Genomic DNA, 12,462 nt, shown 5'->3' with positions numbered 1-12,462 from the left:
TTGTCCGTCGTCCCCCTTCCGTCCGAATACCAAACGACTCGCCCCTTTAACAACTCGCCCTGCGATGCTTTTTTAATGTAGTTAACAGTTAAAACAGCTAGGTAGAGTAGTGGGGCAAGATGGAAAAGGGGCCGACCGTACCCCCCATATAGTATTATTATTAGTATTATTTTAGTAACGTGTATGTTGTGTGTCACAACCTTGCGGCCGTTGTTTGTGTTTGTTTGCAACGTTCTGTTTGTGCTTCAATGACCGTTTTGTTGTGGCTTTCCTGCTGTCCGTTTAGCCTCATAACATTAGCAGAGCTCTGTTGTCGCTTCGAGTTGGGGGATCGTAGAGTGGCTGGCTGCGGTGCGGAAATCAGCTCTTCCACAGTGTGTATGTGTCATAGCTTCGGAGGCAGGCCAAATGATACTACGTGATTGGCTGACAGCATTTCTGGCTGCAGTTCAGAGTATGGGTCAGACTCCCATTGGCTTAGGTGGTATGGGGTCAGACTCCCATTGGCTTAGGCATGAGGATGATGAGGGACTGATGAAAACTAGGTAAACTAGATCACTATTAAAAACAGGCCCGTTATAGGTCAGGTTTTCACCTGACAAAAATGAAAAATAAAATGTGGTTCCTGGGATTTGCAGACAAAAAGAACAGACAACAGATAGACAATCATAACCCCTTCTAGACGACTTGCGGCTGAAAAGCAAAACATAAACAACCAGCAATATGTTATTTCTGATCTCTCGCAGTTTCTGAACGTGGCTGTTCAGAGTCAGACACAAGGATGCTGGCAGACCCTGTGTAGCTCCATAAGTATCACCTGTCCTGCAGATCCGCTTTGGTCCTAATCCAGTTTGTTTTCTTCCTCTGCTCCAGGTGGGCTCAGAGCATCCCAACCAGCTGGCCAACATGGCTAGCTGGCTCTCTGTGACAAGACAGCGATCCAGCTCAGGAGAATACAGGGCCCGTCTGCCAAGCGCCGATACACACGGCAGCGCTATGCACGCAGGCTTTGCATGTCATAGACCCAGATGGAGTGTTCCACAGCCCGTTAAGTCGCAAACCTAGATAGATCACCTCTCCGCTGAAAATGTGGACACGGCCAAGTATGTCTTCTCCACAGAGAGCAAAAGGGCTTCTTCTCCGCCTCACTCTCACTCTCACTATTGAGCTCTCAGCTGCAGGCTTACAGTCCCGAGCTTCATCCTGGCAACGTGGGTGGAACCCCGCGAGGGCAGGCTTTGTCTTGACTGGAGGCATATGAGAGATAAAAGACCTCCGGGAATGTGGTGGTACAGTACGTTGGTCTCTGCTGGTGAAGTGAACAATACACAATGGAGGGGAATGCTGAGCTTGTGTGCGTGCGGCCGTTAAATGTGGCTCCCGTTCCTGATGAGAAACAACCAATTCCTTCAGCCTCATTCTATGAAGCTGAAGGAATTCTGTTTTGAGACATACTTTCTGTCGAGAGAGATGTTTGTGGATTGTGGGTTATAGAGAATTGGTCCGTCCTTAGGGTACGTTCACACTAGCTGCCTATTAAAAAAGAAAAGGCACTACATTAAATACTATGAGAAATGACCAAAAGAAGGTGCTGATCAGAGCGCTTGGTACAGTAGCTGTTCGTAATATAATCCAAGTGCTGTACATAAAGTACATACTTTGTTGACTATGTATACTTTACTTGAGTTGAGTATTTGTTTACTTTTTTGGAAGCTTATGGGCTGAGGGAACATGGGCATGTCCCCGCTTTGATTGTATTGCATTCAAAGACAATGTTGTATAGGTATAGATACTCCAGAGACCCAAACTTACAAAAATACATTATCATGATCACCATTCATCAATCATTGTGTTTTTTTAATCATTCCTGGCATGATGTGGACATTTTAGGGGAATCTGACAGCTACAATTCTGTCAGATAACTCACAAATAGATTAAACCGATATTTTATTACATAAGTGTGGATATATATATTTATATTTTATGTAGGCTCTACATGTTTTCTCCCTGCTCAGCACAATTAGACAGCCATCATTAACCATTAAGAGCAGGGAGATAGATATACAATGAACTAATACAGAGCTCTGGTGGTGCTGGATTGGTGGTGGGAGGCAAACAGTGCATAACAACAAACCAGGGACACATAATTATGCAGAACGCAGAAGGAATGCGGAATGAATACAGACTTGTAAATAACATGCTCAATTGGCCATATGGAGTCTTGCATAACACTGTATACATCCACTGGTAAAGTGCATGCGTGGTAGCCTCGAGTGCATTCTTCCTGAACTAATCTCACAAACTACAGTACGTATCATTCAACACATGATTGGCCGAAACTGAACACACACTCACACAGGTGAACTATATTGCAATTGGAGACTGGTGAGACATGCAATACATACAGGTACAGGGTAGCAACTAGAGTTTCCAAACTGTGTGCATAGGGTTAGTCCGACTACCAATGGTAAATGGTGCATTTATATAGCGCCTTTATCCATAGATTGTGCATTACATTCACCCATTCATACGCACATTCATACACCGACTGTTGCCTCCCACAATTTTCAAATGCTCCCGGTCATACATTTTGGAGAACTTGTTGAGCGTTCAAGCGATAAAGCGATAAAGCGATAAAGCGTTTCATCTTTACAGTCGCGCAAATGTATCCTAATATTTAAAAGAAATCATCAAAGCATATATAGCTTGCTGCTTAGCAGAAATGGAACATATATATTCTGTGAACGGAAATGTCAAACAGATGACAGCTTCCTGCCTCAGATTTCGGGAGGTGTCGTTGGTTGTAGGATTTGTAAATTGTGGAAATGGTTGTCTGGCTCTGCGAAACTAGGCAAGTAAAACAACTAAGGAAGACGGGAAATACTAGTAACATAAATGCACAATAAAAGTACCTATAGACAAGCACCTAGGGCCTATAGGCATTTTGTTCATCGTTTACTCATTTGGTCTTTGCTAACATTCTTTCAATGCTAAATTTCTTCTTCTAATGCGTCCTCAAGCCTCCTCTCCATGCATCTCCTTGAAAAAACAACTTGTTAGACATGGACTTTATATAGCTCGTCTCCCTGTGCAACAGAACAGCCTCAGCCACAATGATTTCCCTTGGTTGGTGTGGGAGGTTGACTGCCAACCAGCCAATTGCACATATTGAATTAGAGCCCAACCGATACCAGGTTATTGGGTTTGCAACAGGGGGGCAGTCAGACAGATATTTTGTGAAGCCTGAAACTCCTGAAAGTTCATATAATGGCCTGTTGTGGCGCTGTCATTGGACCCAGAAAAAACCCATAGCCCCATAGAAGTCCATGTATTTGGGCCCAACTTCACCTAGACTGTATTACCTTAATAGACATGGTCATGAATACTTTCTGCTTCCAGTCACTAGTTTAAAGTCTCATTTCTAATGTCATAATATTCTTTTTGGAAAATTATGGTCCCATTTATTAAAAAAATGACCATAAAGTCGCGCATGTTCTGAGGGGCGTGGCTACCGTTACAGTCTATGATCGGGATTCCCCTCCCACTCGAGTCAAAATAAAAACCAACGGAGAAGAAGGGGGGAAGTCCCGCCTCGTGTCTGGGCCAGCCAATGGCCAGCTGGGCCAAAACGGAGCCAGCCAATGGCCAGCTGGGCCCAAACGGATCTAGAAAGATGGCGACTTACAGTGCAGGAATAACAGGCTTCATTTTACGTCTATGTTAGACCCGGGGAACGCTTTGTCCATATTTTTTTACAGTCTATGGTTTGCAATGTTTAGCAAAATTCTTTACATCAATAAAAAAAAAGAATCAACATTTTTATCCCCCAGTATCAATTATCTAGATTCGAATGTAATCCTGGGCGCTATAGACTTCCTCTGCCAACCTGGGGGGGGGCAGCGGACTCAGGACCTCATGCTTCCTTCTATGCATGAAGAGTCCAAACAGCTTCTTTTCACCTGACAGGTTGGATGTAGCATACAAGTATAGTCATGTATTCAAACCATCAGCATGGAATAAAAAATGAACACAAGAAGACGCAGGAGGGGCCAAATATCGCAGATAGATGTTTGCTCAGATCCATTTTGAAGGAAACCATATGGTTCCCATCTTTTAGTTAATGGATGGTGTCAGGGCATTTGGTCGCAGAGTTGAAGAATGAGGATCCTCATGAAGCCACATGCGGATTCTGAGATTCACAGGATTCCATTTCTGGTAATAATTTTGCAAACATGTAGCAGTGTAGCAGAAACATTTTCACCTGTTCAATGTGTACATGGCTACATGGCCATTATGTTCACGGGTGGTTAGTTCTGGCCACTAGCTGTTAAACAAACCAGCCGTAATGACATCGGACTCTGGGGTCCAGACTGGGCTCCAAGTACACCCAGCGGGAAATTAGCAGCACCTGCACCACTTCACTCCCCCTGCTCCCAAGAGCGCACGCACGCACGCACGCACGCACGCACAAACACACTTTAGTTTCTTTATTAGGGTTTCCGATTAAATTCAAAATGCAATGCAAAATCATGATCACAGCTGGACAGCAGGTATCAGGTATACCAGGTATCAGGTATGGATAAAGGTGACAGTGTCTTTTCATATATAATATATAATATAATGACTGACAATAATGGCAGACACTAGAAAGAACTCACACACATCTTATTGACATGACCGAAGGTGTCAAATATCAATGTGCAAGTGGTTGGCATTTCATTGTTGCACTGCTAAAGCAAGTATCTGCACGCACGCACGCACGCACGCACGCACGCACGCACGCACGCACGCACAAACACACTTTAGTTTCTTTATTAGGGTTTCCGATTAAATTCAAAATGCAATGCAAAATCATGATCACAGCTGGACAGCAGGTATCAGGTATACCAGGTATCAGGTATGGATAAAGGTGACAGTGTCTTTTCATATATAATATATAATATAATGACTGACAATAATGGCAGACACTATAAAGAACTCACACACATCTTATTGACATGACCGAAGGTGTCAAATATCAATGTGCAAGTGGTTGGCATTTCATTGTTGCACTGCTAAAGCAAGTATCTGCACGCACGCACGCACGCACGCACGCACGCACGCACGCACGCACGCACGCACGCACGCACGCACGCACACACACACACACACACACACACACACACACACACACACACACACACACACACACACACACACACACACACACACACACACACACACACACACACACACACACACACACACACACACACACACACACACACACACGTTACTTGTGAGGCTATCATCTTGTGAGCTTGCAGATCTGTTATTTCAAGTTCTAATCACTCGGTGAGCTCCCATTGCGAATCACCTCGCTCTTATTACTTACCGCAAATAAGCATGGTCAGTTATTTTCGGTGTGACGCTGGGCTGGCATGCAACAAATTCAGTCTTAAATCAGGCTTAACTTCCTCATGGTAAAACGTGCACATCCATGAACTCACAGAGGGATGCGTGGCCAATGAAGCATGCCAACATACAGACAGACTGACTTTGTCATGAAAATGGTCTGCTAACCGACACAGCCACAGTAAGATATACACAATCGTATACACAACTCACTGCACACAGGATTATATCCACGTCCACCATTTCTCTCTCTCTCTCTCTCTCTCTCTCTCTCTCTCTCTCTTCTCTCTCTCTCTCTCTCTCTCTCTCTCTCTCTCTCTCTCTCTCTCTCTCTCTCTCTCTCTCTCACACACATCTTCTAAAGTGCCTGCAGGCACAATTTCCAGCGTTCCACAATAGCTTCCGGAGAGAGAGAGACTTATAAACAGAAGCTATAAGCCTGATGAAGTGTACTCGATTGTACACCGGTGCCGCATGGAAAACACTGCCGATCCACAAGCCTGCGACGCGCTGCGGACGCACACTGCTGTGAGCTTGTACATCGGCCATTTTGGGTCACGTGTCTGTGCGGCGCTGTACGACGGAGCATAAATGGAGCATAACTCAGGTAAACAGCCCGGGGTGCCCGGTGCATTAGAGGGGGATTAAACAGGTCGCAGGGCTGCATCGCCCGGCAGCATCAATACTGACTCGGCTGGCTGACAGCAGAGGCGTGTGCAGCTTCTCCTAAGCCTGGCAGGGATCACTGCAACTCTGAACCCAGGTGTTGCCAGGAAAACAAGCCCAAAAAAGGAGCGACTACTGTAGGTTGCGTGATCGCACACACAGGGGATCCGCAGCTAAATTATATATATAGAATATCAAAATCAGCTGAACCACTTTAAACGCCTATGTAGGCTATTTATTTATTTATTTGAAAATCACCGATATATACAAGTTCACAACGTGCTGCAATGTGATGCGCTGTGGGGTCGTGGATCTGCCATTTTAAAAGGTTTTGAAAAATGTGAAGTGAAAAGTTCCAAGTATGTTTAAAATGGTAAATGGTGCACTTGTATAGCACTTTTGTCCAAAGTGCTTTACGTACATTGTGCATTGTACATTCATACACCGATGGCGGAGGAAACCATGCAAGGCACCAACCTGCACATTGGGGTTCAGCGTCTTGCTCAAGGACACTGTGACACTACCTCTGGAGCCCGGGATCAAACTGGGAACGTCACGGTTCCCCTCCGGCAACTCTACCCCTGAGCCACTGCCACATTTTAAAAACATACGGTAAATCTTGTATGAGCATCTGCACTCAAATAATAATTTGGGGGTTTGTGTCAAACAACATTATAGACACTAGACAGCAAGCCCACATAAGCAACAACACTTTCAAACCCCTTCCAAAAAAAAGGGAAAAAAGCCACTTTACAGAAAAACAAGGCCAAAGTCACTTATAACTAGAAAAAGTGCCCTTCTGGGCACAGGTCTCCACCAGGATAGGAATGTAGGACATTGCAGCTTGCCTTCATCTGGTGGTTGGATAAAAGGGCAACAAAAGTAAATTATCCACAGATCCGTGCAGTTAGAGGTAAAAACACTTTTCGGCCAGTTATAGCGCCACCTTGAGGCTGAGTTGAAATTGTTCATGTGGCATTTCGTCCTCGGCCTAGTGGGAATGTGCGTGCACAATTTCACGGAAATCACGCGATGTGTTCATGATTTGTAACATTTTGTTTGAAACTGAGCACTCCTGTGAACTTTGGAAGCCAATCTTAACCAATCAGGATGGAGTCTGAGAAATCTGAAAGACCGGTTTCGTTGAATGGCTCTAGAGAGACTGTGTACCAATTTGCGCGATGTTTGGACAAAATCTGTAGGTGTACTGTGCAAAAACTTGTTTTGCACAAAGCGGCCTCCTGGTGGCGCTATAACAGGCCGTTCTGGAAAGTTTGGGGCAGAGGTTCATCGTTGGCATCCAGGGAGTGTGTGTGCAAAATTTGGCATCGACCGGGTTAACGGTGGCCGAGATTAGCTGCTCACGGACACACACACGGACGGACACACGGACGGACGGAGTGCAAAACATACTCTCCCCCCATGCCTTCGGCCTGGTGGAGACAATAAGCGGAAAAGGCAACCAACCCCCACCCACACACACCTCCCGGCACAGAGAAGTGTGGCTCCACTAAGGCTGCCAGGAGGAGGGGGGGCGGGGGGGGGGGGGGGGGGGGGGGGGGGGTTGGAGGCTTAGCACCACCCTCCAACAACTGATCAAATTTAGCAGGGAGAAGGGAGATAGACCTTTATTGATTGCCGTGAGGAAATTCAGGTGTTGTAGCAACAGCTACTGCAGTAAGCCTGAAGCACTGGATAGGAACAGAGAAGAGAAGAGAAGAGAAGAGAAGAGAAGAGAAGAGAAGAGAAGAGAAGAGAAGAGAAGAGAAGAGAAGAGAAGAGAAGAGAGATACAATGTTTTTAATGCATTTTTTGAATCGGGCCTTCTGCTCTGGGTCTGACAGAGTTGACAATAATGTATATTCTATTATTATATGTAAGTGGTGGATATGAGGCTGATATATGTAGACTGACAGCTGATCTACAGCGGTGGCCATCTGGGTATTAACGACGTTAACACGGAGCCCGCCAGAAACGAGGAACATGGAGGGTTAAATTAGTACCCTAGCCCGCCAAACATGAGACGCAACAACACAAAGTGGGACAGTGGCCGCGGCCATTTTGAAGATGCGCGAGCATCCACTTCCATTCTAAGCCCTGCATTCAAAGCCCTGTATCTCAGAAACGACATTGAGGGGGCCGTTTCTGGTGAAAACAAAGGTTTTCAACAGGCTGTAGAAGGCGCAGTTATACTCGCGGTCCAGTTTTTCCACCACCGACCGAGACAACAACAACCGGTCAAGACACCACACACAGCAGTTTGTCACTGTAACATGCGATTACCGATATTTGGCTCTTCAAAGTAAGTGTTACACGCGATAAAACCCTGGCAGTACGCTATTAATTAATGGCGGCGGATTTTAATATACAGCGAATCAACAATGCAAGTACAATATGTACAAGAATCATCCTTAACAGGCATCCGTCATAGGCATCCCAGTAGTCCATGTGCAAATAGAGCCCTTATCAGACCATGTCACACTGACATCATACAGGCATGCATGCGCAGGCAGGTTGCAAATAAATAAAAACCTCATAAGATGTAGGCCTAATAATGGAAAATAACTTACATGCAGTAAGTCACGGTAAAAATGCTTTCCATTAACCTTTTTGGCTGCAGTATTTGTACCAGTGCGGAGGAAGAAGGGTTACAGTAGAACATGTGACCTCTCTTTAAATACTCAATACTATAGGCCTAAAGGGTCTACTCCCATGGTTCATTTCATGTGTATGTGATTCCCAAACCAGTTGTTTTCAAAAACCCATCGCACGATGGCTGTGACGGACTGAGATGAGTGGAGGGAGCGCTCGCCGGCCAGCAAGGCCATTGGCTGTTCGCAAACTCACTCGCCTATGGCTCGCAAGCCTCGTACATGGGAGGTTGAGTGAACTAAAACGAGTGGCCCTTAAAGTAACTTAATAGGTCTCAATAGGTTCATAGGTTCCGTGACCCTAGAGGTGAAAAGGACCTTACATCATGCTTTTAAACGTCCCTATACTAGGCTGGGGGAAGAAGATTTGATGCTTTGATGTTAGTAAACAAATAATTGGTCCATGTGCCAGAGTCAAGCAGGAGCACAGCCTGTTGGCTGGTTGCATAGTACTTCAATACAAATGAGTTAACAAAGGAAGCGGTAAAGAAGGAGCGTTTGATCGTCCAAGACGCCTGCGGTTGAAGACCGTGGGGCAATTAGGAAAGCAGACGGCATTTCTCCCCCGGTTTGGGTTTGGGGACAAAAGTATCGACGCCCCGGGCGCTCACTGTGCCTTTTGTCTGGCTTTCCGATAGGGCTGTGTGTACGTGTTACCATGGGGACCCGCAGAGATTAACTGCACTCTCTCTATTTGCTCTGTGTAGTTCTTCTCCGTCAGAGAATGCTTCCTGAATGCTAAACAGCACGTCTCAAGGCTCTTCAGAGCTACGGCGGGTGATTGAGCCCCCTTGAGCGATGTGGGATTCATCCATCAAAACCTGGGATCAATTTACCCCCCCACGCACGCACGCACGCACACCCAGCCATGCAGCCACCCGACCCACCTCATCCGAGGGGCCAACGCAGACTTAATTTCACATTGGTAGTGAGACTTACTACAGTATATGCGTGGGGTTTCCATTCATTTGGAAAGAAAACTGGATGAAATGAAGTAATGAACGGAATGTCATTATTTCCATGTTGTTTTCCACACTGACCTGGGGGGTAAAATAAAGTATAATGTAAATATCCTGTGCGCTTGTTCATTGTATAATTAAAGTTAAATGTTAGAACACAAACATCTGCCATTTTACTAGGGGACAAATGCAAGCTGTGCGTGCGTGTGTAGCCTACAGATCAGTGGTTCTCAAACCTTTCAGCACAAGACCCAAAAGATACATCTGGTGTCTCTCCGGGACCCAAAACGTACACAAATGAATTACGTAACCACTTATGCCCTATTTAAAGGTTTTATGACATTAATTTTCATAATTTTTCTTTTTTCTTTTAGGTTTTATGACCTCAATTACACCCAAAAAACCTGAACTTTGAACATTCAGTGGATTTTCTGTGGTCTGAAGTTTTCTTTGGGGTTTTTGGGGCCTTTTGAGCTACAATGAAAACAGGCAACACAGTGAAACAGTGACATCTGCTGGCAAATCCCATTGACATATATGGGATTTTCAGTAAGTGATGTCACTTACTGCCGGCAAATCAGAGCACCTGTTTGAGCCAGAAAACCCCAGATCACAGAAAATCTACTGAATGTTAAAAGTTCATGTTTTTTGGGTGCAATTGAGATTAGAAAACCTAAAAAAAACAAGAACAATTCCAAAACCTTTTTTTTTATGTCACAATCCCTTTAAGAAATAGTGATAGATAGCAGTTCTACTGTATATTTCTGAAATTATACATATATATATATATATATATTTTTTTTTTAAATGTACGAATGTTTAGTCACGATCGATAAAAAATGGGCACTTGGGAAGCACTGGTATAGAGACATGCAGAACTCTCTCCTCGCGAAGTGAGGTCTACTCTCCGCTGGAGCAGGAAATAGATAAAGTGGGTGCGTTGTCGACTGTGAACGGCACCCAATACACCAGCAGCCATTTATCTGACGTCCACATGAGATCTCCGTGGTTGGGGAACAGATGATCACTGCCTACGCTCTCGCTCACTTACTATCACCGAAGATGCACTGACAGCCATATCCTTGAACGCAGTGGCACTTCATTATACGACATATGGACTAGGATAATAATCTGGTTGCAAAAGTGATGACTGTAATCTTTTAGACTTTATGCAATCTTTAGCTTTCTAGAGATAAATACGTCTCTTGAAATAACAATAATGCCATGAGATGACAGAAAGAGCCCTCTAGAGGCCTTAATTGTTCCTGTCAGCTACTGATATTCACATAACACTGCTACACTATAGTTAGACCCATTTGTTTATGTTAAGTGTGAAAAGCAATGCCTGACCAACGCCAGATTCTTCCGCCTGATGCTGATCACGATTTCGGAGAGTCCTCCGACCTAGACCATGTTGTCGGAAGAGCAACATAATGGCCTGTTTGGCCACAATCGTGAAACGGTCAATAATACACTGCTTTTCATGTTCTCATTAATTATAACTTTATTAAGAGATAAATAGATACCTGCAAGGCAGAGTTTAACAGCTTAACTGCAGGGAGGGAGTTATTTCAGGGTGTCAATGACAAGCAGGTGTAGTACATCTTGATCCAACATAGAAGCAGCGGTGAGCTTCTAGGCCATTTTTAGACTCAACAGTTCAAGCTGGAATGTGGCCCTGGGTTGGGGAGAACATGCTCTGGGGAGCTGTAGCCTCGCTGCACAGTGTAGTGATGTGGAAACTGTTCAACTTTCCACAGGCTCAACCGGCATAAAGCAGCGGACCAACCCTGGCCCTTTGGACATCTGGTGCCAATGGTTTTCTATTCTCCAGGATACTCTACTTACTTAGGCCTGAGGTCTGAGGTCAGGAACGTAAGGCCATTGATGAAACAGCTTAAAATCAATTTACAATTTAGGCATTTAGCAGACGCTCTTAATCCAGAGCGATTTACAGTAAGCAAGAACACCAAGGTAATAGTCCAGTCATTATAGGCCAGAATTAGGCTAAACCTAGGACAAATTGCAACAGTAGTAAACTCAACTGATTTTGTATCCTCAATATGTCTTTAGTGAGAGAAAAAAAGTCCCAAGGAATCCCATCATGGGAAATGTGTTTTTTTTCAATGTTTTGTTACCCCTATGACACCTACTTGATTGCTGGCAGGATCACTGACGACACTGTCTTTCAGAGATTGTGACGCGTTCAAATTTTGAGGTAGCTCAAAAGTAAAGATACCATTTGATTCTAGACAACCTCGGGTTTCCAATGAGACCAACCATGTCATGTTACCTCATTGGAAAGGGGGCTACATACCTAATTATTCAAAGTTAAGACGATTTTTTGGGGAGGGAAATATGGCCATCACCATTTTTCAAATGGTCCCTTGGCCTTCTACCTCAATATATGTTAATGGAAATGGGTTACATGGGTACCTACAAGCCTCCCCTATACAGACATACCAAATTTATGTTAAGCCCATGTAGTTTTGTGCAAGAATCATGTAGTGTTTTGCATGCTGTACAAATATGTAATTTCCGCCTATTATAAAAACTGTGTATTTGCCCATTTCTGCACACTGGGAGTTCTTAAACAGGAATGTCATTGTATAAATTGGTATTTCTTGACAACAAGATCAAGATGGCTGACATGTAAACCATCCCAACAGCTTTGAAATATTTATCCATTTCCTCTAAAGTCAGAGACCCTTGCAGGTAAAAAAAAAATATATATATACATCAAGTAACATATAATAAGCATTATAGATGTGAACATTTCAAAGTATTGTTTA

This window comes from Protomyctophum parallelum (genome assembly GCF_964188405.1).
Source record: "Protomyctophum parallelum genome assembly, chromosome: 19".
NCBI classification, from domain to species: domain Eukaryota; kingdom Metazoa; phylum Chordata; class Actinopteri; order Myctophiformes; family Myctophidae; genus Protomyctophum; species Protomyctophum parallelum.
Note: the sequence above shows the minus strand (reverse complement) of the source record.